The sequence below is a fragment of the Bubalus kerabau genome, chromosome 3 (assembly GCF_029407905.1).
Source record: "Bubalus kerabau isolate K-KA32 ecotype Philippines breed swamp buffalo chromosome 3, PCC_UOA_SB_1v2, whole genome shotgun sequence".
In the NCBI taxonomy this organism is placed as follows: Eukaryota; Metazoa; Chordata; class Mammalia; order Artiodactyla; family Bovidae; genus Bubalus; species Bubalus kerabau.
The window spans coordinates 90,861,952-90,888,360 of record NC_073626.1 but is presented as its reverse complement, the minus strand read 5'-3'; the positions used below and the strand labels follow the sequence as shown (position 1 = coordinate 90,888,360).

Below are 26,409 nucleotides of genomic sequence, written 5' to 3'. Positions count from 1 at the left end.
GTGGTTAAGAATCTGCCTTCCAGTGCAGGGGATGCTGGTTTGATCCTTAGTTGGGGAACTAAGATCCCACATGCCGTGGGGCAACTAAATCCTCATGCTGCAGCTAGAGAAAGCCCATACACCACAGCTAAGAGCCCACACACTGCAGGGAAGACCCAGTGCACCCAATAAGTGAATAAATATAAAGTAGAGGCATTAAATAATAGATTTTGGTTGGGATACTGAGTATTTTGTTCAGGCCATCTTGGTGTAGAGGAGACTGGTTGGGAGACTAATGACTCAAAGGATGTGTAGTGGCTGAAATCTTGGCAGTGACAGAGGAGGAGGATATAGGGAGGTGGAGGTCCATTTGAGAAAATTTTAGGAAAAGGAGTCTATAGAGAAGGAAGAAAAGTACAAAATGGCCCAGAGCCAGCACTTGTGAGCCCTTTTCATATCATGGCACATACAGGAAATATTTGTCCAGCCATGAGGTAAATGGACTGTCCCCTGGAGTACTGCCCCAAACTGCCCTGTAGTCAGAGAGCCAGGGGATCCACATTTGAGCACATTCTGTAATGAATTCTTTCACCACAGTTGGGAAGCTTGCTTGGGTTGCTAAGATAGATCTAGAGGCAAAAAATTCTTGTTGCACTCATGGCTTTATTTACATTTTCTCCATATTTAATTGTTATGGGGTCTCCAAGGGAATCATTATTCTCATATTGTAGGTAAGGCTCTGACAGGTGGAATTTCAACCCCAGTCCTGGGATTCTGAGTCATGCGATTTCCGTTGCAGCCACAGGCATAGGTGCTGGTGTAATTAACTGCAGTGTGGAATGCAGAAGCAGGCTGGCCAGTGGGGTGTGACTTCGAATATCTCAAAGCTTGTGTGTTTCGGGAAGAGTTTTGCTTGTGAGGGGAGAAGGCAATGGCACCCCACTCCAGTACTCTTGCCTGGAAAATCCTCTGGACGGAGGAGCCTGGTAGGCTGCAGTCCATGTGGTCACTAAGAGTCGCTAAGAGTTGGACACGACTGAGCAACTTCACTTTCACTTTTCACTTTCATGCATTGGAGAAGGAAATGGCAACCCACTCCACTGTTCTTGCCTGGAGAATCCCAGGGACGGGGAAGCCTGGTGGGCAGCCGTCTATGGGGTCGGCACAGAGTCGGACACGACTGAAGTGACTTAGCAGCAGCAGCAGCTTACTTGTGAGGAGCACCAGGGAGTTGGAAGTACAGAGCCTGAGCTCAGACTGCTGGCCTCCAGGGAGGAAGAAGGATCTCAAGACACGACATCTGTGGCAGATGCTGGGAAGTTCAGGTATGATAAGGAATGACAAGTGTCTGTCAGCTTTTGGAAATAGGGTAATTGACGACAGAGCGGAATCAACAAGCTCCGTTAAAGCCCAGATAGCAAGTATTTTAGGCTTTGAGGGCCATACGGTCTGTATTGTAACCACTCACCTCTCGCTGTAGCACAGCTCAGCCATAGCCAGTCCTTTCATGAATATTCATGGCCATGTTCCAACATTTTATTTATAAAAGCATGCAATGGGTCAGATTTACTCCCAGACCATAGTTTGCCAACCGGACTTTTGCCTTAGAGGAAAGGAAGGGCAGAATGGAAACTTAATATTTATTCAGTACGCGCCATGTACTCGACCCTTGGTAAACATTTTTAACCCAGAAGTGTAGGCACCAGTCCCACTTACAGTTGATAGAAAGACCTCAGGGGTTAGATAACTTGCCAGAAGGTTGCACAGCTCCTTAATGACTAGCTGGAGCTTGCACTTCAGTCATCCTGAGCCCGAAGTCCAGGTCATCTTCACTTCACTTAGTTGCTGCCCAGAACCAGCAGCCTATGTTAGATCCCTCTCAAAAGGTACCCTCGGCACAGAAGCCACCAAGCTCTGTATGCTCACTTATGTCCTTCCTTGACCTTCAGGGAAGCAGTGCTTTTCTGCTTCACCTTTGTATTAGGTGGCTAGGGCTGCCATGAAAAGTACCACAGAGTGGGTGGCTTAAACAACAGAAATTAGTTTCCTCATAGGTCTGGAGACTGTAAGCCTGAGATCAGAGTGCTGGCAGGTTTGGTTTCTCCTGCAGCTTCTGTCCTTGGCTCCCAGATGGCCAACTTCTCCCTGTGTCCTTGTGTGGCCTTTCCTGTTTGTGCACCCCTGGTGTCTCTTTGTCCACGTTTTCTCTTGCAAGGACAGCACTCAGATTGAATTAGGGTCTACCTCAGTGGCCTCATTTTACCTTAATCACCTCTCTAAAGGTTCGATCTCCAAATACAGTCACATGCTGGAGTACATTGGGATTCACCATATGAAATTTGGGGGAACACCCTTCAGGCTGTAACTACTCACCTCATCTTTGGTGGATGTCAAGGGATTGTTGACAACACAGCCTAAGTTACTTAATACAGAAGCTGAAGGCATTCTCCTGTGTGTGAAGACTTCTCTTAGTTACCATTTGAGCCTTAGGAAAAAGTTTATGAAAATTATTTTGGAATCATTTTTGATTTATAGAAAAGTTGTAAAGCTAATTCAGAGTTCCTGTATACCACCACATGCCCACTTTCTTTTATCATTCAGATCAGATCAGATGAGTCGCTCAGTCGTGTCCGACTCTGCGACCCCATGAATTGCAGCACGCCAGGCCTCCCTGTCCATCACCAACTCCCGGAGTTCACTGAGATTCACGTCCATCGAGTCAGTGATGCCATCCAGCCATCTCATCCTCTGTCGTCCCCTTCTCCTCCTGCCCCCAATCCCTCCCAGCATTCCAGGTTCCTATGCAATATTGCTCTTTACAGCATCGGACCTTGCTTCTATCACCAGTCACATCCACAGCTGGGTATTGTTTTTGCTTTGGCTCCATCCCTTCATTCTTTCTGGAGTTATTTCTCCACTGATCTCCAGTAGCATATTGGGCACCTACTGACCTGGGGAGTTCCTCTTTCAGTATCCTATCATTTTGCCTTTTCATACTGTTCATGGGGTTCTCAAGGCAAGAATACAGAAGTGGTTTGCCATTCCCTTCTCCAGTGGACCACATTCTGTCAAATCTCTCCACCATGACTCGCCCGTCTTGGGTTGCCCCACGGGCATGGCTTAGTTTCATTGAGTTAGACAAGGCTGTGGTCCTAGTGTGATTAGATTGACTAGTTTTCTTTGAGTATGGTTTCAGTGTGTTTGCCCTCTGATGCCCTCTTGCAACACCTACTGTCTTACTTGGGTTTCTCTTACCTTGGGCGTGGGGTATCTCTTCACGGCTGCTCCAGCAAAGCGCAGCCATTGCTCCTTACCTTGGACGAGGGGTATTTCCTCACCGCCGCCCTTCCTGACCTGTGTCTGACTCATTGAGACTGCATGGACTATAGCCCTCCAGGCTCCTCTATCCATGGAATTCTCCAGGCAAGAATACTGGCGTGGGTTGCCATATCCTTCTACAGGGGATCTTCCTGGCCCAGGGATCGAACCCAGGTCCTCCCACATTGCAGGCAGATCTTTTACCATTTGATCCACCTCTCATGCTACTGCTACTGCTGCTAAGTCGCCTCAGTCGTGTCCGACTCTGTGCGACCCCACAGACGGCAGCCCACCAGGTTCCCCCGTCCCTGGGATTCTCCAGGCAAGAACACTGGAGTGGGTTGCCATTTCCTTCTCCAATGCATGAAAGTGAAAAGTGAAAGTGAAGTCGCTCAGTCGTGTCCGACTCCTAGCGACCCCATGGACTGCAGCCCACCAGGCCCCTCCGTCCATGGGATTTTCCAGGCAAGAGTACTGGAGTGGGTTGCCATTGCCTTCTCCACCACCTCTCATACTTATATATTATTATTAATAGGCTTTTTTGGGCTGCGCTGGTCTTCCTTGCTGCACTTGGACTTCCTCTAGTTGCGGGAGTGGGGGCTGCTCTGATTGTGATGTGATGCTCATCGCTGTGGCTTCTCTTGTTGCAGACATGGGCTCTAGGCGCTTGGGCTTCAGTAGCTGTGGCACATGGGCTTAGCATTGTGGTGTGTGAGCTTAGTTGCCCCGCAGCATGTGGGATCTTCCCAGACCAAGGACTGAACCTGTGTCCCCTGCTTGGCAGATTGGATTCTTAACCACCAGGGAAGTCCCTGACACATTATTATTAACTGAAGTCTAGACCTCATATTTCCTTAGTTTATAACTAATATCCAGGATCTTGTTCAAGGATATCATATGACCCTTATCCTGTCTCCTTAGGCTCCCTTGGCTCTGACAGTTTCCCAGACGTTCCTTGGTTTTGATGGCCATGGCAGTTCTGAGCCTACTGTTCCTGTTTTGTAGGATGCCCTTCTTTTGGGATTTGTCTGATGCTCCTCATGATTAGACTGAAGTTACGGGATTTAAGGGAGGAGGCCCACAGAGGTAAAGTGCCCTTCTTATGTTGTGTTGACATTTCAACATGACTTAGCAGGGTTTCCGTTAACTTTGGTCACCTGGCCAAGGCAGCGGTGGCCAGGTTTCTCTGCAGTCAAATTCCTTTTCTTACATCCTTCCCCATCCTCTACCCTCTGGAAGGAAGTTGCTGTGTGAGCCTTCCACGAAGGGTGGGGAGTTAGGCTCCCCTCTTTGTGAGTGGAATACTAATATAAATTATTTGGAGTTTTTCTGCCTGGGCGGCTCTTGTCCTCTTCCTCACTTACTTATTTATGTCAGTATAGATTCTTGGGCAGATGACATTCATTGTTGCAGTGTGAGGCACCTTATTCAGGCACTCAGACCTTCTGCCACTCATGTTGCCTTGTTGGCTGTTAGACTGATCAGTCTTAGCCAAGCGAAAGTGTCAGAATGCTGTTAGGTCCAGTCTAAAATGGGGGCAGAGTTGCCGCCTGAGCGGTTTTAATTTCTCCATATAGACTGTTAACCATATGTATGTTACCTGAAACCTTAAACACTTTTTTTCAGACTTGAAGCTTCTAACTCCTAAGGGGTGCAAGCATTACTTTCTTGCTGGTGAAGAAACACCCTTCTGGATTTTGTCTGAAATTAACATTGAAGTAGCGCCACCGTGTGGTAAATGCAGAAGGATTCCTGTGTTCTAGAAACAACTGGGGAATTCTGTGTTTCTTTCATGATACCTAGTAGCTGAACTACTTTAGGGGTTTCCCAGGTTGCGCTAGTGGTAAGGAATTTGCCTGCCAGTTCAGGAGTCAGGAAGCGTGGGTTTGATCCCTGGGTTGCGAAGATCCCCTGGAGTAGGAATTGGCAACCCACTCCAGTATTCTTGCCTGGGAAATCCCATGGACAGAGGAGCCTGGAGGGCTACAGTCCCCGGGGTCATAAAGAGTTGGGCAGGACTTGAATACACGCATGGACACATATATAAAGTACTTTAAAATATTTTAAGTTCTTTTAAAAAGAGGCTGCTTTCTGACTTTGCCTTTGTACATGATTGGGTTTACATAAAAAGTGAACACTTAAAAGTTAAAATTTCTAGTAGCTATTATTATTTTTGGGCATACTGTTAACTTTTAATTTGTATCTTAGAGTAAGCTTCCCCCCTGATTATTCAGAATTAATAAAAAATAATTATTAATTAATTAATGTGCATATTGCCTGTTGAGGTATAAATGTGCAACAGGTTGAAACTCTGAACTTCTGGAGCTTTTATCTTTGACTTGAGGCAAGTTAGGGACTTGTTGCATTCTTCTTTGGCCAAATGTTTTAAGAATTTCGAGGCTATGTGGAAGGTGGCCCAGGGACTCTGAGAGTGTACCCCATGTTGAGTGGGAATGTGGGTGGGACTAGCAGCTCTCTGCCTCCTGGAATGTTCACATCCACAGGAGTTGTCTTTGGAATAGGGGCGGGGAGGCTTAGTGGGATAATTTAGTATGGCCTGTGGTTGACTTGGGTAATGGTTAGCAAGTGCTAAGCTGGAGATTAATGTGACAGCCTGTTAGAGTTAGTTCTAAAGAAAATCAGACAGTCACTCTTTTTATTGTATTGAATCAGTGTGTCATGGGAATTCCAAATTTAATGTTAAACAGGTTTCGAGAGTGAGGTGAGATTGTCGTTGCTGATGGACAAGGGAAATACATGAAGAATTGGATGTAACCGATTTAATGTGGAAGCCCTTCCCTCTGCCGTGTCCTGAACCCAAGACACTGACTAGTAGGAAGATGAACGTTGGCGCTGAGAGGGCCGTGACTGTCTCTGCCATTACCGGGGGTGGCAGCTGTGTCGGGAGGGAAGGCACTCTGCCTGTGACTCTTCCTCTGGCTCCTCGGCAGTGATGTCATGGGTTACCTATGTCCTCTGTGAGTGCAACTTGTCCTGGGCAGACTCGAAAGAGATAATAGCTGAGCCCCCAAATATCACTTAGCTGCTGCCCTCTTAGGTTCCTGATGTTTTCAAGAGGTATTTCAGATAATGAGAACCACGTGCATTCACGTGTGAGCTCCTCAGCACAGAGGTCAGAGAAGGACATTTGCCTCAAGCTCAGAAACCGTGCCTGTCCTGGCTGTCCGGGACTGTTAGAGGCCACTCGTGTGTGGCCTGACATACCAGCCTCTGACCAGGCACAGCAAGATGGCAGGCTGCTCCTGACCTCAGATACAGGGTCTCAGAGCAGAGTGTCTCCTCCGGACAGATGTCAGGAACGTGGAAGAGTTCCCTGCAGATCCTGACAGGTACAACAACGCTGACAGTGAGGACTGTGGTGACGCGTGGAAGGTTCTAGAATTCAGCTGGGGAATCAGAAATGAATGATAGCTAGCTTTGTTGGCCAGCTGGGGGCTGTGGGTGGCTGGTGGTGGACTTGGAGTTAAGGGAATTCTTTTTTCTCTTTCTCTTTCTCTCCCTCTTTCCTTCCTTCCATCTTGAATTCCTTCCAGTGAACATTTTAAAAGTGAGAGACTATTTTATACACTGGAGAGCCCATTATTAAAAGGAGGCTTTTGATGTCTGAGAACAGCACTTTCTTTTTTTTTAATTTTATTTTATTTTTAAACTTTACATAACTGTATTAGTTTTGCCAAATATCAAAATGAATCCGCCACAGGTATACATGTGTTCCCCATCCTGAACCCTCCTCCCTCCTCCCTCCCCATTCCATCCCTCTGGGTCGTCCCAGTGCACCAGCCCCAAGCATCCAGTATCGTGCATGGAACCTGGACTGGCAACTCGTTTCATACATGATATTTTACATGTTTCAGTGCCATTCTCCCAAATCTTCCCACCCTCTCCCTCTCCCACAGAGTCCATAAGACTTCTATACATCAGTGTCTCTTTTGCTGTCTCGTACACAGGGTTATTGTTACCATCTTTCTAAATTCCATATATATGCGTTAGTATACTGTATTGGTGTTTTTCTTTCTGGCTTACTTCACTCTGTATAATAGGCTCCAGTTTCATCCACCTCATTAGAACTGATTCAAATGTATTCTTTTTAATGGCTGAGTGATACTCCATTGTGTATATGTACCATAGCTTTCTTATCCATTCATCTGCTGATGGACATCTAGGTTGCTTCCGTGTCCTGGCTATTATAAACAGTGCTGCGATGAACATTGGGGTACACGTGTCTCTTTCCCTTCTGGTTTCCTCAGTGTGTATGCCCAGCAGTGGGATTGCTGGATCATAAGGCAGTTCTATTTCCAGTTTTTTAAGGAATCTCCACACTGTTCTCCATAGTGGCTGTACTAGTTTGCATTCCCACCAACAGTGCAAGAGGGTTCCCTTTTCTCCACACCCTCTCCAGCATTTATTGCTTGTAGACTTTTGGATCGCAGCCATTCTGACTGGTGTGAAATGGTACCTCAAAGTGGTTTTATTTGCATTTCTCTGATAATGAGTGATGTTGAGCATCTTTTCATGTGTTTGTTAGCCATCTGTATGTCTTCTTTGGAGAAATGTCTATTTAGTTCTTTGGCCCATTTTTTGATTGGGTCATTTATTTTTCTGGAGTTGAGCTGTAGGAGTTGCTTGTATATTCTCGAGATTAGTTGTTTGTCAGTTGCTTCATTTGCTATTATCTTCTCCCATTCTGAAGGCTGTCTTTTCACCTTGCTAATAGTTTTCCTTTGATGTGCAGAAGCTTTTAAGGGTAATTAGGTCCCATTTGTTTATTTTTGCTTTTATTTCCAAGAGAACAGCACTTTCTGTACAGATGATGAAAGTTTCAAATTAGTGTTCAATATACTGTAGTTAATAATTTTAAACATGGCTTTTCATAGCCTTTAAATTCAACTTATAAATCTTATGTTTATAATCTAATTTAAAACCATACATATAAAACAGCTTATATAACTCAATATCAAAAAAAATCAACTCAGTTAAAAATGGGCAGAAGACCTGAAAAGGTATTCTTCCAAAGAAGATATACATATGGTCAACAGGCACATGAAAAGGTGCTCAACGTCCATGGGATTTTCCAGGCAAGAGTACCAGAGTGGGGTGCCATTGCCTTCTCTGTCACTAATTATTAGAGAAATGCAAATCAAAACCACAGTGTGGTATTGTCACCTGTCAGAATGACTATCATCAAAAAGTCTGCAAATAATAAATGCTGGAGAGGGTGTGGAGAAAAGGGAGCCTTCATACATTGTTGTGGGAATGTAAATTGGTGCAGACACTATGGAAAGCAGTATGAAAGTTCCTTACAAAACTAAAAATAGAGCTACCATATGATCCAGTAATTCCACTCCTGGGCATATATACCTGGAAGAAGCAAAAAATGCCATTTGAAAAGGTACAGGCACCCTGATGTTCACAGAAGCACTATTTACAATAGCCAAGCCTGGAAACAATCCATTTACCTACCAAGAGATGATTGGTTTAAGATGTCACACACACACACACACACAAGAATATTACTCAGCCAGAAAAAAGAATGAAATACGACCATTTGCAGAAATGTGGACAGATCTAGAGAATATTATGCTTAGTGAAATGTCAGAGAAAGATAAATACTGTGTGAAATCTCTTACATGTGGAATCTAAATGACACAAATGAATCTATATACAAGGCAGAAACAGACTCACAGGCATAGACAACAAACTTATGGTTACTGCACAGGAAAGGAGTGAGGAAGAGGGATAAAGTAGGGATAAATTAAATTATGGGACACAAACTACTATACATAAAAATAGATCACCAACAAAGATTTAATGTATACACAGGAACTATATTCTATCCCTGGTGACTCAGACAATAAAGACTGCCTGTGGTGCAGGAGACATGGGCTCGATTCCTGGGTTGGGAAGATCCTCCAGAGAAGGAAATGGCAACCCACTGCAATATTTTTGCCTGGAAAATCCCATGGACGGCCCATGGGGTCACAAAAGAGATGGAGATAATAACCTAAAATGCGATACAGTTGACCAAAAAAACTGAATTACTATGCTATACACCTGAAACAAGCATGGTATTATAAATCAGCTGTACTCTAATTTAAAAAGTAATAAAAATAAAAACTATAGTAAAAAAGTAAATTTGACTTACAACTGAAAACTACTTATTTCAAATAGGAATCACAAAGTTAGTCAGATACTCTGATATGCCACATTTTTAAAAAATAAAAAATTTTCAACTAGACATATTCCCTGATTATGCCCAGTGGTGCAAACTTAATCTTAACAGTAACGCAGTTGTACTGATACTCAAACGCAGTTGAGTTTGGCATTTCTCAAGTCTTCATTTAATTCTCAACCTTACTCAGATTGCGGGACAACCAATATAATGGATCAACTGGGGCAAGATGACGCTGGGGCCATGAACTCGTGATCCCACTATGTGGCCGTATATTAGGATTAAGTTTGACTTCAAGAAAAAAAAATCAAATACCTAATAGCTTAAACAGATAGATAAATAGATAAAAGTGTATTTTAAATAATAAAAGTGCATTTCTCTCGTTAGTTAACGGTCCAGAAGGACGTGGCACTGGGCCTTGGTGAGTTCAAGTTGTCTTCAGGGTACCAGTCTCCCAGCTTGGTGTGGCTGCTGCAACAAGTTACCACCAGCCTGGTGGCTTAGGACAACAGCAATTGCTTATCCCACACTTCTGGAGGCTGAAAGTCAGAAATCAAGGTACCAGCAGAACTGCAGCCCCTGTGGAGGCTCTGGGGAAAATCTTGTCCTTGCCTCTTTCAGCTTCTGATGCTCTCCATGTTCTGGGTTGTGGCTATATCCATTTCCATTCTGCCCCCGTCTCCATCTCATGTGGCCTTCTCTTGTGATGGTCTGATCCCCCTTTACCTTTCTTTTGTAAAGATACTTGTGAATGCATTTGGGGTCCGCCCCACATGGGATAATACAAAATGATGCTTTCATCTTAGAATCATTAACCACAGCCACACGGACCATTTTTCCGAATGAAATAACGTGTGCAGTTTGTAGCAGTTGGGGCTTGGACCCAGCTTTGGGGGCTGTTAACGCCCTCTTATCACAGAGTGAGTGAAGTCGCTCAGTCATGTCTGACTGTTTGTGATCCCATGGACTGTAGCCTACCAGGCTTCTCTGTCCATGGGGTTTTCCAGGCAAGGGCACTGGAGTGGGTTGCCATTTCCTTCGCCAGGGGATCTTCCTGACCCAGGAATCAACCCCAGGTCTCCTGCATTGCAGGCAGATGCTTTACCCTCTGAACCACCAGGGAAGCTTCTTATTACAAGGTCACCTCAAAGTCTAGTAGGGTTGCTGAGTACCAGCAGGCATGTCAGCCTTTCTGCCAAGAGGAGGAAAGAGAAGAGCAAAAAGGGTGCTTCTCCCAGCTGGGTCAGCTCCCATTAAACAGTCTTTCTTAAAACCCCACCCAACACTCGCTTTCCTCTCAGTGGCTGCCAAGGAGGCTAGAAAATGCAGCCTTTTATTCATTTAATATGCTGTGCTACTCAAGTATAATTTTCAAAAAGGCAAAAATACGACATGCAAGCATCAAAAGGTCCTATGTCAACAGTTTTATTTAGCTCATTTATTAAGGCAGGAACAAGCAAGACGTTAAGACCAGTTTAAATGAGAATCTGGATTAAAGAGATTTATGATCTCTGCAAGACAAAATTCATTTGCATTGCTCTCAGTTTTTTTGCAGTTTGCAGAGCTAGAAAATAGTCCAGATGAGAGGAAGTCAATCATGAGTACACAGCTATGCAATGAGATAGTCTGGAGAGTTTAAACAACCCCCAGCACCCTGCTGAAGCAATCCCCTGTGATCTCTTCTGTTTTTTTTTTACAGGTATTGGGTACTTTTTAGAACAGTGACCAGTTAAAAATCAGGTCTCTCTTACCAAGGTGGGAGGGGATGACAGATGCTAGGGTTGGCCTCTGGCTAATTCTCTCTCTCAGTGAGTCAGAACTGTTCACCCAGAGTGGAGATTTCAAGCAGTTTTAGTCACTCCCCTACACAGAATGATACCCTCAGTCAGGCCCCCTCTATTAATTTTTTTTTTTGCTTATTTTTTTATTTACATAGAATAAAATTATTTTTGTTCTATGAGCTTTGGCAAATGCATAGAGTTGTGAAATCACCACCAGTATCAAGCACAGAACAGTTCCCTCCTCTCCACATACTCCCTCATTCTGCCCCTTTGTAGTAACCCCTTCTGCCTGGGAACCATTGATGTTCTCCACACCTATAGTTTGTCTTTTCCAGAATGTTGTATCAGTAGAAGCATGCATTTATCCAGCCTTTTGAATCTGACTTCTTTCACTAAGCATAATACTTTTGAAATTCATCCATGTTGTAGTGTGGGTATCAAAACGTCTTTTTTCAGTTTATTTTTACTGAGGCATAGTTGATTTACAATTTTGTGTCTTACCTCTTTACTTTTTATTGGTATTACTAATACTTAGTTATCCAGTTAATTAATAGTTGCTGAGTATTAATTTACTGCATGGATATACCATAGTTTGTCCATTTATCAACTGAAGGACATTTGAATAGCTTTCAGGGATTTTTTTTGTGGTTTATGGGTAAACCTAAATTGCTATAAATATGTGCATACAGGTTTTTCAGTAAATATATGTTTTCATTTATCTTGAGACAATACCTAGTTGTGGAATTGCTTCATGACTTGTTAAGTGTATTACGTTTAATTTTATATGAAAATACCAGCTGTTTTCCAAAGTGGTTGTACCATTTTGCATTCCCGCCAGCAGTGTAGGAGGGTTGCTATTGATCTGCATCCTCATGAGCAGGTCTTAATCATCAAATTATAAAAAAATTTTTTAGCCATTCTACCAGGTGTGTCCCTGGTTGTTTAGTGGTAAAGAACCCGCCTGCCAGTGCAGGAGATGGAGGTTCAATCTCTGGGCCGGGAATGTCCCTGAGAGAAGGAAATGGCAACCCACTCTAGTATTCTTGCCCGGGAAATCCCATGGACAGAAGGAACCAGGCAGGCTACAGTCCATGGGATCATAAACAATTTGGACATGACTTGGAAATGGCAATCCACTCCAGTACTCTTGCCTGGAAAATCCCATGAACAGAGGAGCCTGGTAGGCTACAGTCATGGGGTCGCAAAGAGTCGGACACGACTGAGCAACTTCACTTTAGCAACTAAACAACACCAGCAACTAGATGTGTGCTGGTAGCTCACTGATCTCTTAATGGTTTCAGTATAAGCTAGTGAGGTTGTAACTAACATCCAAGGATAATCTTTTAACCTAGTCTAACTAAACTCATAAAGTTTCTTATCCAGGGCAGCTCTTTCTGCCTAATCTTCTTATTTGATTGGAAGCTGCCTCAAGGCAAGGATAAGTGCTTGTATAATTAACCCAAATTCTTGTATAATTTGATTTTCAAACCAAAGCATCAGAATCAGATCGCCTGAGGTAGGGCTGAGAGTTTGCATTTCTAACAAGATCCTAGGTGATGCTGTCGCTGCTGGTCCAGAGACAACACTTTGAACATGACTGCTTCAGAGTGGGACGCAGTCAGGAACCCTCAGGGAAAGAAAGTTCATGGGGACCCTGCCTCCCTGTTTCTGGAGTCTTAATACTATCATGCAGCCCAGGGCTCATCTCCTGCTAATGTGAATATGAGGAGAACCCCCTTCCCCTTATGGGCTCCTTTCCTAGTTCCTTCAGTTCAGTTTGGTCTCTCAGTCGTGTCCCACTCTTTGCGACCCCATGGACTGCAGCACGCAGGCCTCCCTGTCCATCGCCAACTCCCGGAGTTTACTCAAACTCGTGTCCATTGAGTCAGTGATGCCATCTAACCATGTCATCCTCTGTCGTCCCCTTCTCCTCCCACCTTCAATCTTTCCCAGCATCAGGGTCTTTTCAAATGTGTCAGTTCTTTGCATCAGTTGAAGTTTCAACTTCAGCATCAGTCCTTCTAATGAATATTCAGGACTGATTTCCTTTAGATTGAACTGGTTGGATCTCCTTGGAGTCCAAGGGACTCTCAAGAGTCTTCTCCAACACCATAGTTAAAAGCATCAACTCTTCAGCACTCAGCTTTCTTTATAGTCCAACTCTCACATCCATACCTGACTACTGGAAAAATCATAGCTTTGGCTAGGTGGACCTTTGTTGGCAAAGTAAATGTCTCTGCTTTTGAATATGCTGTCTAGGTTGGTCATAACTTTCCTTCCAAGGAGTAAGCGTCTTTTAATTTCATGGCTGCAGTCACCATCTGCAGTGATTTTGAAGCCCCCAAAAATAAAGTCTCTCACTGTTTCCCCATCTATTTGCCATGAAATGGTGGGACCAGATGCCATGATCTTCATTTTCTGAACGTTGAGTTTTAAGTCAGCTTTTTCACTCACCTCTTTCACTTTCATCAAGAGGTTCTTTAGTTCTTTGCTTTCTGCCATAAGGTTGGTGTCATCTGCATATCTAAGGTTATTGATATTTCTCCTGGCAATCTTGATTCCAGCTTGTGCTTCATCCTGTCCAGCATTTCTCATGATGTACTCTGCATATAAGTTAAATAAGCAGGGTGGCAATATACAGCCTTGGCATAACCCCTTTCCTGATTTGGAACTAGTCTCTTGTTCCATGTCCAGTTCTAACTGTTGCTTCTTGACCCGCATACATATTTCTCAGGAGACAGGTCAGGTGATCTGGTATTCCCCTCTCTTTAAGAATTTTCCACAGTTTGTGATGATCCACACAGTCTAAGGCTTTGGCATAGTCAATAAAGCAGAAGTAGATATTTTTCTGGAACTCTCTTGCTTTTGCGATGATCCAGCAGACGTTGGCAATTTGATCTCTGGTTCCTATGCCTTTTCTAAATCTAACTTGAACATCTGGAAGTTTACAGTTCACGTACTGTTGAAGCCTGGCTTGGAGAATTTTGAGCATCACATTGCTAATGTGTGAGATGAGTGCAATTGGGTGGTAGTTTGAACATTCTTTGGCATTGCCATTCTTTGGGATCAAAATGAAAACTGACCTTTTCCAGTCCTGTGGCTACTGCTTAGTTTTCCAAATGTGCTGGCATATTGAGTGCAGCACTTTCACAGCATCATCTTCCAGGATTTGAAATAGCTCAACTGGAATTCCATCACCTCCACTAGCTTTGTTCATAGTGATGCTTCCTAAGGTCCACTTGACTTCGCATTCCAGGATGTCTGGGTCTAGCTGAGTGATCACACCATCATGATTATCTGGATCATGAAGATCATTTTTGTATAGTTCCTCTGTGTATTCTTGCCACCTCTTCTTAATATCTTCTGCTTCTGTTAGTTCCATACTGTTTCTGTCCTTTATTGTGCCCATCTTTGCATGAAATGGTCCCTTGGTATCTCTCATTTTCTTGAAGAGATCTCTAGTCTTTCCCATCCTATGGTTTTCCTCTATTTCTTTGCATTGATCACTGAGGAAGGCTTTCTTATCTCTCCTTGCTATTCTTTGGAACTCTGCATTCAAATGGGTGTATCTTCCCTTTTCTCCTTTGCCTTTCACTTCTCTTCTTTTCATAGCTATTTGTAAGGCCTCATCAGACAACCATTTTGCCTTTTGCATTTCTTTTTCTTGGGGATGTTCTTGATCACTGCCTCCTATACAATGTCATGAAATTTCCTAGTTCCTTAGAGAAGTTGAAACTGTCACTCCAGGAAAGACTCAGATCTTTCTCCAGGGATACCTTAAAACCAAGATTTGTGGTTAATCATTTATTTGGGACGGTTAATGATTTGGTTAATGATTCTTATCAGCATTCAGGGGTTTAGATTCTTTATGGTAAGTTATAATTGCAACCAGTAGTTATAGGAGGTGGTGGTGGTGTTCAGTCGCTGAGTCGTGTCAGACTCTTTGTGACACCATGGACTGCAGCCTGCCAGGCTTCCCTGTTCTTCACTATATCCTGGAGTTTGCTCAAACTCGTGTCTCTTGAGTTGGTGATGCCACTCAACCATTTAATTCCTATGTCGCCCCCTTCTCCTCCTCCTTCAATCTTTCCCAGCATTAGGGTCTTTTCCAATGAGTTGGCTCTTCATATCAGGTGGCCAAAGTAAAGGTGAGGGCAACAGATTTCCTCATTATAAACTCACTCAGGTATGAATGAAAACAAGGCCCAGGTGGCATTCTGCCCATTTATAGGTTTATTAGCAGGCTGGCACAGTGCAGTCATACAGTCTGTTTCATACGCCTAATAAAGTTCCAGCTCTGTCCTTTGGGGGAGGGGGTAGTGTTCTGGTGGCACTTTGCATTCAGTGTTTACCTGTAGCAAGTATTCCAGCATTTTATGGATAATATGTTAGTTTTCTACTAGTGCCTTTAGAAATTACTACAAACGCAGCAGCTTAAAACAAATTATCTCACAGTTCTGTGGGTTAGCAGTCCAGGCGCCACCTGGCACGGTTGTATCTCTGGTCTGGGTTCCCCAAGGCACAGGGGAAGATGCTGGTGGGCCTGCGTTCCTTTCTGGGGCTCAGAAGATGAAGTATTCCAGAACTCATTCAGGTTGGCTGAGTTCAGTGCCATGTGGCTGTAACACTGAGGTCCTCCTTTGCTTGCTGGCTCTTTGCTGGGGGTCCATCTAAATGTCTCGAGGCTGGCTGCATCCCTTTGTTCGTGGCCCCCTCCCTGCATCTTCAAAACCAGCCTCATGCCCTGTCCAGAAGGGTTGAATCCTTCTCATGCTCTGAGTCTCTCTGACCGTCTCCACCGCTTCGGCCCTATCTCCCCTCATCCTCTAACCCAGGTTGTGCTGACTTGCTACCCTTTTCTCCTTACACAAGGCTCCAAGCCCTTGTAAAAAGTTTCTGACATCCCCCCGCTGGGAAACATCACCTGTGTTCTTGAGATGAAGACTGAGTTCAGTCTTCCTTTTCTACTTTTAAGGGTTCATGTGATTACATGGGGCCCATCCAGCAATCCAGAATGATCTCTCTAGTTTAAGGTCAGCTGGTTAGTAACCTTAATTCTTTATTTAAAGGCAAAAAACAACATTTTATTTTGTATTGGAATATAAGGAGCCTGGCAGGCTACAGTCCATGGGGCTGCAAAGAGTCAGACACGACTGAGCAAGTGAGCACAGCATAGCTGATTAACCATGTTGTGACAGTTTCAGGCGGATAGCAAAGGGATTCAGCCATACATACACACGTATCCATTCTCCCCCAAACTCACCTCCTAACCAGACAGAGTTCCCTCTGCTAGTCCCTCTGCTAATTCCCTCCCTGTCCTTGTTAGTGACCGTAATTCTTAATCCCACCTGCAGAACCCCTTCACAGCAATACCTGAAGAGTGTTTGATTCAATCATTAAGGCCCAGGAATATTTGGAGTTCTACTCCCACAGACAGAATTTCTTATGACATTTGGACTCTGGGGCCAAATAATTTCCTAGAATCAGCAGCTGGACCTCCAACCACTTACCAGTCAAGCCAGTGCACATCTGTGGACCTGCCTGGGTCACACATGGGCCAGAGTGTTTCTGTGATAGTTCTTTTCAGTCCTCATACTTCAAATACCATGAATTCACCACTGAAGAGAGATTTCCAACAGCCATAGTACCAATTAACGAAGTCAGTGATTTAAACTGTGTGAAAGTCCATTTCTGACCGTCAGTGTGCTAATTACCATGGTGCTGGTTGCTGATAAGGACAGCTAGCTGACCGACTAGGACTTGCGGTGGCCTTAGCTGTTGTGTGTGTGGCCTTTGATTAGACGCTAGTTAACTACTCCAGGAGTCTGTATTATAGATTAAGACAACTAATTGCCCTCAGGCAGGAGATTAAAGCCAACAGACACACATTTATATTGCACTGTTTATGTTGAAGTGTTTTGAAATAAAATTCAGATGATGTGATAAAGACTCTTGTCCCCTCAACCGAGGGCTTCAGGGGAGTCCTGTCACATCTTATTGTCACCTTGTGCCTGGCACAGCGGTTGTGCAACAGATACTTGTTGAGTAAATAGGTTGCTGCTACTGATGCTAAGTCGCTTCAGTCATGTCCGACTCTGTGTGACCCCATAGACGGCAGCCCACCAGGCTCCCCCGTCCCTGGGATTCTCCAAGCAAGAACACTGGAGTGGGTTGCCATGTCCTTCTCCAATGCATGAAAGTGAAAAGTGTAAGTGAAGTCGCTCAGTCGTGTCCGACTCCTAGCGACCCCATGGACTGCGGCCTACCAGGCTCCTCCATCCATGGGATTTTCCAGGCAAGAGTACTGGAGTGGGTTGCCATTGCTTTCTCCGAGTAAATAGGTGAATCAATGCATTTCCATGCTGTAATAACACCAGAGCTTCCCTGCTGGCTCAGATGGTAAAGAATCTGCCTGCAGTGCAGGAGACCTGAGTTTGAACCCTGGGTTCGGAAGATCCCCTGGAGAAGAGAATGGCAACCCACTGCAGTATTCTTGCCTGGAGAGTTCCATGGACTGAGGAGCCTGGTGGAGTACAGTCCATAGGGTCTCCAAGAGTCTGACATGACTGAGCAATTAAGACTTTCACTTTTCACTTTCATGCTGTAATACATGAAAAGTCAGGTACATTACAAGAACAGTATGGCAGACAAAGTGAACTGGGAGAAAGTGGGAACGTGGCTCAGGGTGCTTTGTTGAACTGGGAATGTATTGTATTCATGATGCTATAAACATGCACACTGCAAGCTGAGACTCGCAAATCTTTGCCAACATTTATTGCAAGAATGCTTTATTGAAAGGGGAATGGCTCCGTTTTGATAGCTTATTTTCCTGCTAGATTTCAGTGCCCTAGTGGTAGTGCACATTCCCATTGCACAGCCCCTGTGCACTGCATGAATGAATAAAGGCTGTCTGTCCGTCTCAACGTTGGTATTGTTCAGTCCCTGGGTCGTGTCACTCTTACAAAAAATGTTATTTGAAAGAGAACGGAGGCTTACTGAGAGAGTGTCAGGTAACTTGTATTTTATTCGCCATCAGCGGACTACCCGTTTTTTCCCTCTTGCCCTCTGTTTTTTCTTCCTTAGAATGAACAGTCTGAATTTCCACAGACCTCACCTGTCTTTGGGTCCAGTAAGGTTACAGCAGTAATAACTCGTCTCACTGACTTGTCGCCCACCTCTCCTTACACAAGGCCCCAGGCCCTTGTTAAATGTCTCTGGAAGTTTTAGAACGTTCCCCAGGGCCACGGCATGTGCTCCTGGCCAGGAAAGTTCTGGATGCCGGGGTAGCTGGCTCTTCTCTCCTGGAGCCCTGCCCCACATTAGCCCCTGGCACCCAGGTGGCATTCCCTGGAGCTGAGTCCTCTCAGGTAGCAGTTTGGGGTTTTATTTGTAGCCTCTACCCTGCTTCTCATAGGAGAAATCTGATAATAAAACAACACTCTGTGCTTGAAATTGCTCTCCCCTTGGGCCGAGGCTTTCTGACCCATTCATTTGATCAGCCGGCTCCTTCCTTAAAGGAAGTCCTCCCAAGAGACTCTCAGCCCCAGTAGGCAGTCCTGCCAGTTCACCTGCCCAGCCTCAACACCGTGCGAAGCAGATGGAGGTAAAGCCAGGTTCCCTCCACCCTGTCGACTTGGGCCAAGTCTTCCCCTTTCTCAGTCCCGAAGCGCATTTCTCTCCCCTCCCCCACCATGATGCTTTCTTGTGGGGGTACAGGAGAGAGAGGAGCCAGACTTTGGAAGCTCCGTATAGGTATCGTGCTCTTTAAAAATCCAAGACTGTAATTTCAGAGTTTACCGTTTCTTGCTGACTTGATTTATGACATTTGCTTTGGTGATAAAGACCCCCCTCACCCCCGCCCTCTCTGCCCTGCCAAAGAAATCCTCTTCCTCACCCTTTTTATTTTTCTCTTCTTGTTGTGAACATTTCCCAATGTGAGATGAAAACCCAGATCAGGTAAAAGTGACAGAAACCTTTACTGTGAAAGTTCAGGATGCTAAAAAACAAAACAAAAGAAAACGAAAATGATTGATAACACAGGAGAGTCACTTTTCATAGTGTCCAGATGTTGTGAAAAAATGTAAGATCTACCTTAAATGCAGTAAGTACCCTCAGGTGTTCTGTGTCCCAAATATGACTTTCAAATATATATATAATTATTTTTAACTGAACCACTCAGAAATGAGAAGTAACCCCTGCCCTTCTCTGTTTCGCTGCCTGGAGATAAAGCCCAGTTTGGTTAATTTCTGCCATTCCTTTTAAAAAAATATTCCTTAGATGGTCATTTCTAAGCAGCAAAATAGCTGTGTGATTAAAATGTCAAAAGGAGTAGGAAAACTGGCCGCTGGGAAAAGTGTACTTGGAGATTTACATAGAGGCAGGAGAGGGATGGGGAGAAGGCTGTGTTCCAGGTTGTGGATGGAGATGACTGAGGGAGATGCCCCCACCCCACCCCCCTGCCCGCCACTGACGCAAGCCCCTGGACAGTGTAAGGAGCTGGCAGGAGCTCTCCTGTGCAGGCTGCCTACTGGGTGTCTGTGTAACCACTTTGGGGCACATTTCCTGTTTCTCTTCATCCTAAGAGCCCTTTGTCTCTACGTTGGGGAGCCCCCTTTCCCCTGTATCACGGAGCAGAGGATGGGGGGCAGAGGAAGCTAGGGAAATTGAGATGAGAAGAGATCCAGAGCTGTTATGAACTGGGTGTAGTTTATGATCAAGAACAATCCCTGTTCATCATAAAACTTGTAAACTGGGCAGACTGGTGCCCCACTCATGGCTGTAGACCCTGCTCAGACCCTGACAGAAGAGTGGTCTTCCTTAGAGGTGCACCCACAGTGCTCTGCATACTTGGTACCAAAGTATGGCCCGTGGTTCCCGCCATTCCTGGTAACCTCATCAGAAGCTGCATCTTAAAGAGCCCCCCATGGTATCCTTATGCCCAGTTAAGCTTGAAAAGTGCTTTACACCAGTGTCTTGGGTGCCCAGGAGTGATAGGGAGGGAAGTCCGCTGCAGCAGGGAAGCACACTAGCTTCTGGATGAGCACATTTTTAAGCTAATACCTGACAGTCTTGTTTTTCAGAGCCTCTTGTCTTAAACAGGAGCCAGCAAGCTGTGCTTTGTGGGTAATTGTTATTATAGTATTAGATTCTGGTTAATTTGGGGGGATTAACTTGATAGTGCTTGTTTTACATGAAAGGGTGAAGTTATTTTACTTTTTTAGGTAGTTTATGCTTGTGTGTGTGTAGGGCGGGAGTCCACTTGAATATTGGAGTGGGTTGCCATTCCTTTCTCCAGGGGATCTTCCAAACTCAGGGGTTGTACCCACATCTTCTGTGTTTCCTGCATTGCAGGCGGACTTGGGAATGTTGAATATGTCATTGTAAACAAAAAGCTGTGGGTAGAAAGGTGCTGGGCAGTCGTTTCTCCTGAGTAAGGGTCAGGTGTTAGGGAAATGTGTTTTTTGGTTTTGATCTCTGTTGATGAATTTGGCCACTTCATTGAGAAGTTTTCCATTTCAGTGGCATAGAACTCAGCGTCACTGTGGCTTTATAGATGGCAGTTTAGTGTAAGAGCCAGTGATTACAATGGCTCCTAACTGGTGTGGCCTCTGGACGTCCTGTCCTGTGGTCAGTCTGGTCAGCTGCCCACATCACAGACCCTGAATGCCCCTTGTCACAGAACACCGTGTGTAATGGAAACAGTAGCTCTTATCTTTCTGGAGGGTATGTACCTCCTATTAACTCGGATTCCTCAAGGTTCCTTCTTCAACCTGTTATTGGTGTTTTCTGTTAGAGTAGGATCTTTCCTTGAGTGTCTGATGATTTTAGTTTGTAAATACAAGGTACTAAAAAGCTGACTAAATGGTAGAGAGAGGTGTGTGTGTGTGTGTGTGTGTGTGTGTGTCTGTGTAGGGAAGGCTTTGTGGTAGAGTGATGGATCAGGGACCCACCATTGCTCTGGGGGCTTGGCTTCAACTGTGATTATGTATAGGAATCTAATCCAGGGATCCCTAACCTGTAGGATATAATGCCAGATGGTCTGAGGTGGAGCTGATGCAATAATAATAAAAATAAGATGCACAATAAATGTAATGGCACTTGAATCATCTCCAGACCATCTCTACCAACCCCACCCCACCCCACCCCCAACCTTGGTCCATGCAAAAATTTTTGTCTTCCACGAAACCTGTCCCTGGTACCAAAAAAGGTTCCTCCTTGGTGTGCAAGCTTGTTGTCAGCATTTTCATAGCAGACAGCTGGGGTAGAGGGTGTGGAGAGATGCATCTGGGTGGGGCCCACCAATACACATGGAGAATTTTTCTCGATCCCTGATTTAGTGTAGCACTGAAGAGTTGAGCTCTTGACTCTCCAAGGTCTGGGAATCCAGCCTTTCCAGGGAAGACTTCTGCATCCAGGATGAAGGAGGGAATGCTTCCTGGTTTGGGAAGGGGTTCTGGAGGGGTCTTACTTTCCTTTCAGTAGATTTCCAACCCATACTTCTGCATTCAACCCTGCCATGCCCCTGCCTTCAGAGGGGTCTGCTGTCTGTGAGGCTGAGCCCTCCCTCCCCCGCACACCCTTTCCCCTCCCCAGTCCTAACCTTTCCTGCTGTGCTCCATCCATGCTCCTTGGCAGTCTGTTTCCACTTCCAGAAGTTTGGTTTCTTGCCTGTGGTTGTCTTCCTTTCCCCCCTGGTCTCTCTTAAATCCCTTTACTGCAGCTTTAATGGTGTTTTGAAAGGGAGTGAGGGCAAACCAGCGTTCATCTGCTGTGTTTAATGGAAAGTGCCAAAAGAGTCTCTAACGAGCAATTGAGGGGGGAGAGAAGAAAACCTCTGAGTTATAAATTTATCCGGTTTTATAGCATTTGAGGTTCAGCTGTTTGTGAAAAGCAATTTAAATAAAAGGATCAGGTTGGAGAACTGTGGTTTATATTCACTTCATATTTCAACTCCTAGTAAAAGAGGAGATCAGAAACAAGGGTGTATGAATAAAAGATTTGCTGAATGTATAGCCAAGACCTTGGGTTGGGTGGTGGAAGGCCCTACTGCCCTGGCCTTTTCTAGGATTGCCTATTTAAGCTAGATTTCCTAGTTTTTATAAGGGCTGAATGGTGATTTAATACACAGGCTTCAAACCTGCACGCACCTCAAAACTGTGTGAGTTCCTTCTTTACCGTGTGTTGGCCTTGAGCAAATTGTTTCATAGATTTGAGCCTCAGCTTCCTGACCTATAAATGGGGGAAATAGTGTTTTTCCTCCAAAGTTATTAGAACTGGATGAATTAATGTATGTAAGCCCTTACCTTTGTGTGGCCACTGACTGCAGTTTTACTGACTTTGTTACATTCTAGGTCTCCTTTCTTTTCCAGCCTCACTGTTCACTGTGGCAGGCACTGTGCCAAGCCAGGGAGCCAGAGACACTTGACCTCTGCTCTCAGGATATTCCCCTAAGAGCTGAAGCCTCCCTCATTCTTCTTTTAGCTCTGGGGTGTACTGAAGTTTGAGTTGGACAGGGACGGAGACCATCTTTAAACCTAGGTCTGCCCAGCTCTAAAGGCTCTGCTCTTTAAAAAAAAAAAAAAAAAAAAAAAAAACTAATTGATTTACAATGTTATGTTAGTTTCTTCTGGATAGCACAGTGAATCAATTCAGAGGCTTTGAACCATTCAGAGGCTCTGCTCTTAACACCATCTCCTTAGTGCTGAATATCTTTTACAGTGAGGGATTGACCTTTGAATAGAACACAGTTACAGGCAAACGGATGGGCATAAATGCTTTCCAAAGGCTCTGGGTGATGTTGAGGTTCATATTCCAACCATTCCTAACAGTTGTTGTTCATCCATGTGCAGGAGAACATTTTGGAAGGATGTGTGGGATAGGTGGATTGCTGGGAAGTAGGTCTCTGTAAGTTATTACTATTCCCCGAGAAGTTAAGGTGAACAGAAACTTACAGGTACTCCATGAGTAGAGCCTGGTTGCTGTTTTGGGTAACTTGAATCATTGGACAATAATAATAAAAGGCCTTAGCTCCCTTGAGTTCTGTAAATGGAGAAGAGTGGATGAAAAGAGAAAGGTGCTCTTGATCTCTTTTACTATAAGGAGTGGTTTGGGAACCCACAGTGTAGAAAATCTCTTGCATTTGTCCTGGGTCTGTTTCTGCCTGCCCCGTTCAGGTTCTTCCTAGTTGCTGTCTCCTTCACAGCCAAAGCCTTTGACTGTGTGGATCACAATAAACTGTGGAAAATTCTGAAAGAGATGGGAATACCAGACCACCTGATCTGCCTCTTAAGAAATTTGTATGCAGGTCAGGAAGCAACAGTTAGAACTGGACATGGAACAACAGACTGGTTCCAAATAGGAAAAGGAGTTCGTCAAGGCTGTATATTGTCACCCTGTTTATTTAACTTATATGCAGAGAACATCATGAGAAACGCTGGACTGGAAGAAACACAAGCTGGAATCAAGATTGCCGGGAAAAATGTCAATAACCTCAGATATGCAGATGACACCACCCTTATGGAAGAAAGTGAAGAGGAACTCAAAAGCCTCTTGATGAAAGTGAAAGCGGAGAGTGAAAAAGTTGGCTTAAAGCTCAACATTCAGAAAACGAAGATCATGGCATCCGGTCCCACCACTTCATGGGAAATAGATGGGGAAACAGTGGAAACAGTGTCAGACTTTATTTTTCTGGGCTCCAAAATCACTACATATGGTGACTGCAGCCATGAAATTAAAAGATGCTTACTCCTTGGAAGGAAAGTTATGACCAACCTAGATAGCATATTCAAAAGCAGAGACATTACTTTGCCAACAAAAGTTCGTCTAGTCAAGGCTATGGTTTTTCCCGTGGTCATGTATGGATGTGAGAGTTGGACTGTGAAGAAGGCTGAGCACCGAAGAATTGATGCTTTTGAACTGTGGTGTTGGAGAAGACTCTTGAGAGTCCCTTGGACTGCAAGGAGATCCAACCAGTCCATTCTGAAGGAGATCAGCCCTGGGATTTCTTTGGAAGGAATGATGCTAAAGCTGAAACTCCAGTACTTTGGCCACCTCATGCAAAGAGTTGACTCATTGGAAAAGTCTCTGATGCTGGGAGGGATTGGGGGCAGGAGGAGAAGGGGAAGACAGGATGAGATGGCTGGATGGCATCACTGACTCAATGGACATGAGTCTCAGTGAACTCTGGGAGTTGGTAATGGACAGGGAGGCCTGGCGTGCTGTGATTCATGGGGTCGCAAAGAGTTGGACACCACTGAGCAACTGATCTGATCTGATCTGATCACAGCAAATATCTTTGTTTCCCCTCTCCTCCTCAGTCTTTCCCTTCATGCATATTTATATATGGATAGATGTGTATTCTTAATAAAATCTGAATTGTATTTTGTGTACCGTTGTATAGCTGACATTTTCCACTTACTTTCCTTCTGCCCATCTGCAGTAACCATTCCATTTCAACCTTTAAAAACAGTCCTTTTCTGGGACTTCCCTGCCGGTCTAGTGGTTAAGAATCTGCCTTCCAATGCAGAGGAATGTAGGTTCCATCCCTGGTCAGGGAACTAAGATTCTGCATGCCCCAGGGCAGCTAAGCCCGCATGCCACAAGGAAAGATCCCACAGGCCTCCGCTGAGACCCAGTGCAGCCAAATAAATAAATTAATTGAAAAACTCCCTTTCTAACAGGGTTAAATCAATTATGAAGACAGCCATATGGTTAACTACTACTTTAGTCATTTTGGAATCATGATTTCTAAAGTCTGAAATGATATCCTATTTGTCAAGCTCTATAAGCTTCTTTGATCTTGTAGCCTATTTTCGGTTGTGGTACGTTATAACTGGCTGGGAAGTAGATTAGTTTTATAGTAGTGTAGACGCTTTTGCAGTAAACCTTTAGGTGGCAGCATGTCTCACCATAAACCACATTCTGAATAGAATTTCTCAGATGCATGAGACGTTTGACACAGGAGGATTTCGGACTCTGCCTGACTCCCCCGTCAGTGTGCAGCGCCGAGGCTGAGGTCCTGGGAGGAGCCAGGCTGCGTCTGAGGGCTGAACAGGAGAGAGAACTGTAGACCCCTGCTTCTCTTCGTGATGTGAAATGTTTATTAAAAGCACACTTTAAGTATAAGGCAACCAAGGAAAACAAGAGTCAAGTGGATGATTCTGGACCAAAGTGTAGTGGGATGTTTGAAAGGACTGGACCGAATAGGCAGTGTTTTTTGTTTTTTTTTTTAAAGCAGCTTCATTTAGATATAATTCACATACCATACAGTCCACTCATTTGAAGTGTACACTGCAGCAGTTTTTAGTATATTCACAAGGTTTTGTACCATCACCACAACCCAATTTTAGATTATTTTTATCACCCTAGCCATCACCTCACAAGCCTGCACATGGTTACCCATGCCCTGGTAACCATTCATACTCTGTTTCTGTAAATTTGCCTATTCTGGACATTCCATTTGAATGGAATCATATATTATGTGGTCTTTGGGGACTAGCTTCTTTTACTGAGCAAAATATTTTCAGGCTTCGCCCATGTTTAGCATGAATCAGTACTTCCTTTTTATTGCCCCGTGATAAGTATATCACATTTTGTTGTCATCAGTTGATGGACGTTTGGCTGTTAATGAATAATGTTACTAAGAGCATCCATGTACAGATTGTTGTCTGAATGTATATTTACACAGAAGTGGATTTATTGGACCATATGTGTAACCTTCTTGGGAACTGCCAAGCTGTTTTCCAAAGTGACTGCACGTGTACATTACCACCAGCAATGTGTGATGGTTTCATGTAGCCTAATTCAGAATTCCAGATTATCTGATGATAAGTTGGGGTTGAAGAGGTGGTGAGAGAGATGATTAACAGGCTCTCTGTGTCCCGAATTGCATGCTGGACTGACTGCTCTGCCTTCCCTCTTCTATGTCAGCTGCCAAGAAAGCAGCCGTCTTTCCTGCCCGGCACAATTGCCATGTGTCACCAGGCTGATCAAACGCCTGCGTTCCATGGCTGCGCAGAGCATGTTGATGTTACAGCCTGGCGGCTTGTGATCCTTGCCTCCTGACTTTGGGGAGGTACCAGGCAACCTGATCGTCTTGGTCCCAGTTAGAGACAAATTCCAAGTTAAAAAAATCCTTCACCA

At 44.5% G+C, this 26,409-nt stretch overlaps 1 protein-coding gene across 10 annotated transcripts in view; it reads left to right on the top strand.

Moving 5' to 3' along the window:
- Positions 1 to 26,409, top strand: part of TANC1 (tetratricopeptide repeat, ankyrin repeat and coiled-coil containing 1) — a 253,872-nt gene that overhangs the window by 131,012 nt on the left and 96,451 nt on the right. The gene's annotated exons all lie outside the window — the stretch shown is intronic.